An 8,075-nucleotide genomic window follows, 5' to 3' on the forward strand; every position below is an offset into this window, starting at 1 on the left:
ACTTTCAATTATCTTGTAATCGTAATCGCAATCGTAATCGTGACATTCTAAAGTAATCGTAATCGTAATCGATTACTTTTGTCAAGTAATCGCCCCATCTCTGGTTGTACTGTTTTGTTTTAGTCGGTGTATTAGCCCATTGAGCTGCTAAAACCCACTCTTAGTCATTGATATTTCTATTAATTGATAAACATTAATGAAAACCATTTAACATATTTTTTATTGATGGTATGGTTGGTTGGGACTAAGATATCATTAAGCCTAGAGTCTGATATTATGTTAGACCAAATTGATTTTTGAAAATGAGCAAAATGGACAAAACGGGGACATGTTCAGTAAGCTATGCAGGGAGGAGGTCTAGACTATGGCAAGTAGAAATTTGCTTTGAATAGAGGTGTTTAGACCACGCCACCCACCCCCACCCCCCCCCCCACTCTATGTACACGCGCCTGCAACATTATTGACAAAAATGTACACACTTAAAACTATATAATAACAAGATAATTTATGTCACGCAAATATCACATTTTTATAGTTAAATTATTATTATTATTATTATTATTATTATTACTACCTGTATTATTATTATTAGTAGTAGTATTATTATCAAATACCAGTACATAATGTCTAACAGATAATTGTGTTGGTATATCATATGGGCAAGTAATACTTATTTGCTTCGAATTATGGAAAATGTTTATGAGTTACTTTTAAATGTTTAAACATGTATTAGTTGGAACAACACGCAGTGAATAAAGATCTTGGTTCTGCTCATGTAATAAGGTCAACAAAATGTATACAAACTCTTGCAAATGATATAAATGAAACATATTGAAATAAATAGTTAATTAAATAAACCAAAAAGGAAACTGTTTTTCGTTTTGTTTACATTTATAATTTAATTTTTATGTATACGACCGGACTTAAATTTTGATTGTCCAAGAATGCAAGTCCGCCCCGGACTTGATATCCTGGAAGTCAGACCAGTATTCCTAAGGAACGTCAGTCCTAGGACTTGCATTCCGAGACATATTAGACCTAGGACCTGCATTCCTAGGAGATTAAGTCCGGGCAGACAACTGTTCCTACGGACTTGTATGCCGTTTACACCGGCTCCAACCAAGAGCGAGTTCTTACGGTCTCATTGGGTAGGTGTAAGGCCATTACACCCTCTTCTCTCTCACTAACCACTAACCAACTAACAACTAACCCACTGTTCTGGACAGACATCCCAGATATCTGAGGTGTGTATCCAGGACAACGTGCTTGAACCTTAATTATTTCTCGCTCCAGCATAAAAGGCCGTGCTATGTGCTATCCTGTCTATGGAATATTGTATATAAAAGATCACTTTCTGCTAATCGAAAAGAATAGCCCATGAAGTTGCGACAGCGGGTTTCTTAGATCTCAATATCTGTGTGGTCCTTAACCGTAACCGCGTCAAACGATTAGTGGTTCACCTCGGAAGGTAAACAACAACATCTTCAATATAACAACTTCAACATCTGGAGATCATCATGCGTTTTTACCCACCTGCTCCTTCCGGTGGACGAATGGCGCAGACTGTTCATAAACATCACCATTCCTCTTCTTCCTCACCCCATCATTCCTTCCCATACCTATCCCAACAACCTTTCTTCATATTCATTATAAATAGTGTTCCCACAACAGCTGTATGAATAACTTGGGCGGGATGGGGAGGGGGGGGGGGGTGACGCCATGTCAGGATGCGTTAGGGCGTAGGCGGTCTCGGCCGTTAGGTTTGCCTGGTAGGAGGCCTCCCCCCACCCCACCCACCCGGCGCGCCCTACCCATGTAAATCCGGTCCAGCAATTTTGGGTACTTCCCTGGTATTGGAACGTCAGCAACCTGTTAACGAAGCCTACCCCTTTGCGAAACCTTCTTTCAGGGCCTAATATATAAATGATATTAATTAAATACATTAATTAAAGCACCAGCCAAAGATGTCTCAATTGGGACATTTTGGGCTTCAACATGCCCTCTATATTCGATGCATATCAGCAAAGCTATATTTGGATCTTGCTATCTGCTACAGATACAGACGTAGTTGCCTTAGCTATTGCATCAGTGGGTGTACTTGAGAGATGTGAACAGTGGGTGGCTTTTAGTACAGTGTATACATTACCTGCTCACCTCATCCCGATCAAATTGGTAGGGCAAAGGGAATGGGGATTAGTTCTTCTCCAATTTGAGAACAGAAAAAAAAAACCTGTACATGTGGTGGCCTGTATTTATATGTTGGATGATTACCTAGATGAATTTCATAGATTGATTGATATATTGCATATTGTGTTTTTAACTACAAACGTTAACGTTGTTGCCTATAGGACTGTCACGGTACATGCTCTTAATTTGTTTCGCCTGTGGCGATTTTAATTGTGTTAGGGTGCCGTGTGCAGTTTATTGCCCGTCGCCCAGGTGGACAACTTGTTACGTAATACTTCTCGCGCGATTCTTGCGTTCCAATATGCACTTAGCGAGGTGTGGAGGCCATGTGGCGAGTAGTTACGTAATACCTCTGCGAGTGCGGTTTCGACGACCGTGATTTTGGCGACGATGGCGTCAGTAGTCTGACGATCAGAGGGAAATAATACCGACTCTAGTAGAGTCAGACTATGAGATGATACGTGAGGTGCCGTCTTGTTCCCCCCGGCCAATTCTGATTTTGGAATAAATAGCTAGGATTTAGAGATATCTAGGAGAACGATTAGGAAGGCTCCGAAGGAACGTTAGTCCGGTTGGACTTTGGTAAATATCATTTCTGCTCTGTGTATAACCTTGATGTGATTGATGTGACTTTAAATATTTTAATACTGTATTATACCAATATTCTTTAGACAGTGTCTTCGGTCATCTGACGAAGTAAATCGTAGACTTATGGTTCTAACATTATATGAGTATTTGGTAATATAAAGCTTAGCCAGTCATCCCAGCCGACCTGGGTAAACTGTAGGTTATTGTCTTTATTGTGATAAGTATTAATTCTGTGTTACAAGATTACTGAAAGAGTAGTTAGGGTTAATTAAAAATTAACCCGTTAGGAATAGAGCTGTAATTCCTTTATTAATTAAGTTCCCCAAGAAGCGTTCCTAAATTATCACACGTTACTGAACGAGTAGTAAGGGTTAATTATAAATTAACCAGTTAGGAATGGTGTTGTAATTCCTTTATTAATTAACTTCTCCTGTAAGCGTTTCTCAATTATCACACGTGCGGGTGTGGTGTAACGGTGAAGTGATTCGCATATTGTGTAACTAGACACCCAGAGATTAACTAATTAAGTGATCAGTTCTGGGTTGTTATTATTGTTGTTATTAATTACTACTACGGCTGTACATTTGTCAGCATAGATTAATACAGATTCCAAAGTGTATTGTGTTTTTGTTGTGTTTTCTAGAGAACTAACGTGCTAATAAAAATATACTTTATATAAGATCGTATCTCTGATCATACCTAGAGACGAGCCATACTAGGTTTAACAGCCTGTTACAGAGAGATCTAATAGATATACAGTTAGGAGAGATATTTTGATAATCGTGTTTTACTCAGTTACGGGAATTATAGAATCCCCGTGACAGGAGTAGAAAATTGGGGCGCTCGTCCCGGATCTGAAACGGGACATGCATATTTAAAAAAGTATTGTTTGTAAATGGGGGCTTTATAAATTAATTTTACAAATTAAACAGAAGTAGCACGTTGTTCACTAGAAAATTAATTACTAATAAGTGCGTCATATCTAAACATGGATAAGAATTTGCTGGATAGGCCTACGCTCAGTGTAGTGGAGATTAAGCGAGCACGTAAGGCCGAGTTAGTTGAAATCGCGGGTGAGCGAGAAATTGATTTAACATCAGCTAAAACCTTAGGTGATATAAAGACAATTATTATCCAGGAAGTTTTTGGTGATAGGCCTGTTATGGAAGACAGTGAGATTGTTCCAGAGATAGAGATAAATGAGTTAAGTGTGGAACAACAATTAGCTTTTAAAAAGCTTGAGTACGAAAGAGAAGAACGTGCATTAGATAGAGAGAGGGAGAGAGAAAGAGAAGATAGGGATAGAGAAAAAGAAGATAGGGATAGAGAGAGAGAGAAAGAGAAGAGAGAGAGAGAGAGAACGAGAAGAGAGAGATAGAGAAGATAGACATAGAGATAGAGAATTCCAGTTAGAAAAATTAAAAGTGGAACATGAGTTAAAGTTGAATACTGAAGAAGTTAGACGTGAGGCAGGAAATGGTTTTAACATGTCGGAGGCTTATAGATCAGTGCCTGTATTTGACGATGAGGAGGTAGACATGTTCTTTCAACTTTTTGAACGGGCCGCTAAGCAACTAAATTGGCCGCAGTCTAAGTGGACATTGTTAGCCGTGTCTAAGTTTAAGGGGAGGGCTAGTATAGCTTATAATTCAATGAGTGATGAGCGAGCAAGTCAGTACGACTTAGTTAAGGCTGCAGTGTTGAGGGCTTATGAATTACGGCCTGAGGATTATCGTTTACGGTATAGCGAGTTGAGAAAAACGCAGGGGCAGTCTTATAGTGAGTTTGTGGCTAAGAAGGCAGGGATGTTTGATAAATGGGTGGTGTCTCATCAGGTAGAGTCATATACCGAGTTACGGGAGTTGTTGATCTTACAGGACATTAAAAATGGATTACCAGTTAGCTTACGTATTCATTTAGAGGATCGTGATGTCAAAAAGATAGAGGAGGCAGGCATAGTGGCAGATGATTACGTGTTAATACACAAAGCTCAGGCAGTACAGGGTAGCTCTTTACAACAGGGTGATAAGAAGAAATTTCAGCCAGGTTTTTCCCGGGAAAGTAACTATCGGGGAGAGTCATCTAGTTGGTCAGCTAGTCAGGCAAGGAATGCACCTGGTGGGCAAAGTAAGGATAGACCTGCATTATCAGCCAATGCACGAACTTTTCGTCCACATTGCAGTTACTGTAAAAAGGATAACCATCTTATCGGAGACTGTTTTAAAAGGAAACGCGATAATGCGCAAGTGGTCGGTTTAGTGAGGTCAGCTCCGTTAGCGAGAGAGTTAATGGTTAGTCCCATGGCAGAAAAAGTAAACCCGTATGTGTCCACTGGTATGGTTTGTGATGTGAAACAAGAGTTGTGTCCTAAGGCAATATCAATCTATAGAGATACCGGGTGTAGTCAGAGTTTGATCACGCAAGAGAGTTTAGCTGGTATTGAAAATTCAGACATAGGACGTAGTTTGGTTTTAACCTCGGTTACTGGAGAAAATATGGTTGTCAGGTTACATAAGGTTTTCTTGTGTTCGAAGTTTGTGACGGGACCAGTCATTATGGGTGTTGTGAAGGACTTGCCTGTTGAAAACATAGGAGTTTTTTTGGGAAATGATTTGACTAGTCAGTGTTGTCAGCCGAAATGTGACCAACTGTTAATTAAAGACAGCACGTTACCAATAGAAGAGTGTGAGGTTGATGAGATTAAATATCCTGCGTGTGTAATGACTAGGGCTATGGCCAGTAGGTTAACACGAGACCTAGAGGATATTTGTGATTTGTCTGATACGTGTGTGAGCCATGAAATTGGAGTGGATGAGGTTATCAGTAAAATTGTAGATAAGTCAACTGAGGAATTAAATGTGGTGGAACCTGTTGATCTCCCGCAGAGGGGAATTGAACCAGTTGTGTTTGATAGAGGGGATTTACCTTGTAATAGACAAGAGTTAGTACTAGAGCAGGGGGCTGATCCAAATTTGTTGGCAGCTCGCACTACCTTGTTAACCGTGGACAAGAGAGTATTAATAAATAAGAGAGTTAGAGATCGGAGGTTGCCGGCGACCGAACTAGCTAGGACGCAACTGAGCCATGCTCAGAGCAAAATAAAATCAGTGTTTGATAGGAAGGCTAAGAGTCGGGAATTTAAACCAGGGGATAAGGTGCTGCTGTACCTTCCCATTAAACGGGGTTCTGTGCAGAACAGGTATTTCGGGCCCTATGTTGTGCACAAACGAGTTAATGAGACAGGGTATGTGATAAACACTCCTGATAGGGTTAGGAAACGTAGGTATTGTCACATCAATTTGCTAAAAGGTTATTTTGACAGACTGCCGATAGTTCCAGAAAGACCGGTCCAAATTGAGAGACACTCAATTTCCTGTGATGACGTCAAGACTGCGGAGATCAAGTTGGCCAACGGCCAGATTCTAGCAGACTTGAACCCCCGTCGAGCAAAGCTGACTACATTGATACAAGACAATGTTTCCATTTGTCGGGACCTTCCAACGGTTACCAATACCTTAAGCCAAGATGTGCGCTTGGAACCCAACGCTACACCGCGTCGACAGCATGCCTATCGGAGAAAACCTGGAAAACGTGCGACGCTGAGAAAGAAGGAAGCGAAGTTCCATTGGTCAGGTGAATGCGAGAAGTCAGTCGACCGTCTCAAGCAGAGGCGCTACTCGTCTCCCGTGATGGCAGCACCAGACTACCGAGTGCCTTTCAAGCTAGCTGTGGGTGCCAGTGACGTGGGTGCTGGAGCTGTGCTGTTCCCAGAAGACGAAGACGGACTGGACCATCCTAATGAAAGCCTCCAACCAGAGAGTTTTGAGATGGAGTCTTCTTCTGCAGGAATACCCAATTACCATTGGACATATCAAGGGCACATCCAATGTAATCGCTGATGCCCTGTCCCGAAGTTGAACGTTATGATAATGTGTTGACATTCCTTATTTCTGTTTTGTTTATATATATTTTATTTGTATACCAGGGACTCAGAGACTCAGTGTGATTACTGGTAGTCACCTTATTATTACATGTGTTATAAATGTCCGTATGCGTCGGTTAACGCACCTTTTTGTTTTAATGTAGTATATTTCCCTATTCCTAGAGTAGAGGAAATATCCTTTTTGAGGTGGGGGTGTGTCACGGTACATGCTCTTAATTTGTTTCGCCTGTGGCGATTTTAATTGTGTTAGGGTGCCGTGTGCAGTTTATTGCCCGTCGCCCAGGTGGACAACTTGTTACGTAATACTTCTCGCGCGATTCTTGCGTTCCAATATGCACTTAGCGAGGTGTGGAGGCCATGTGGCGAGTAGTTACGTAATACCTCTGCGAGTGCGGTTTCGACGACCGTGATTTTGGCGACGATGGCGTCAGTAGTCTGACGATCAGAGGGAAATAATACCGACTCTAGTAGAGTCAGACTATGAGATGATACGTGAGGTGCCGCCTTGTTCCCCCAGGCCAATTCTGATTTTGGAATAAATAGCTAGGATTTAGAGATATCTAGGAGAACGATTAGGAAGGCTCCGAAGGAACGTTAGTCCGTTTGGACTTTGGTAAATATCATTTCTGCTCTGTGTATAACCTTGATGTGATTGATGTGACTTTAAATATTTTAATACTGTATTATACCAATATTCTTTAGACAGTGTCTTCGGTCATCTGACGAAGTAAATCGTAGACTTATTGTTCTAACATTATATGAGTATTTGGTAATATAAAGCTTAGCCAGTCATCCCAGCCGACCTGGGTAAACTGTAGGTTATTGTCTTTATTGTGATAAGTATTAATTCTGTGTTACAAGATTACTGAAAGAGCAGTTAGGGTTAATTAAAAATTAACCCGTTAGGAATAGAGCTGTAATTCCTTTATTAATTAAGTTCCCCAAGAAGCGTTCCTAAATTATCACACGTTACTGAACGAGTAGTAAGGGTTAATTATAAATTAACCAGTTAGGAATGGTGTTGTAATTCCTTTATTAATTAACTTCTCCTGTAAGCGTTTCTCAATTATCACACGTGCGGGTGTGGTGTAACGGTGAAGTGATTCGCATATTGTGTAACTAGACACCCAGAGATTAACTAATTAAGTGATCAGTTCTGGGTTGTTATTATTGTTGTTATTAATTACTACTACGGCTGTACATTTGTCAGCGTAGATTAATACAGATTCCAAAGTGTATTGTGTTTTTGTTGTGTTTTCTAGAGAACTAACGTGCTAATAAAAATATACTTTATATAAGATCGTATCTCTGATCATACCTAGAGACGAGCCATACTAGGTTTAACAGCCTGTTACAG

This window comes from Gigantopelta aegis, chromosome 3 (genome assembly GCF_016097555.1).
Source record: "Gigantopelta aegis isolate Gae_Host chromosome 3, Gae_host_genome, whole genome shotgun sequence".
Taxonomy (NCBI): domain Eukaryota; kingdom Metazoa; phylum Mollusca; class Gastropoda; order Neomphalida; family Peltospiridae; genus Gigantopelta; species Gigantopelta aegis.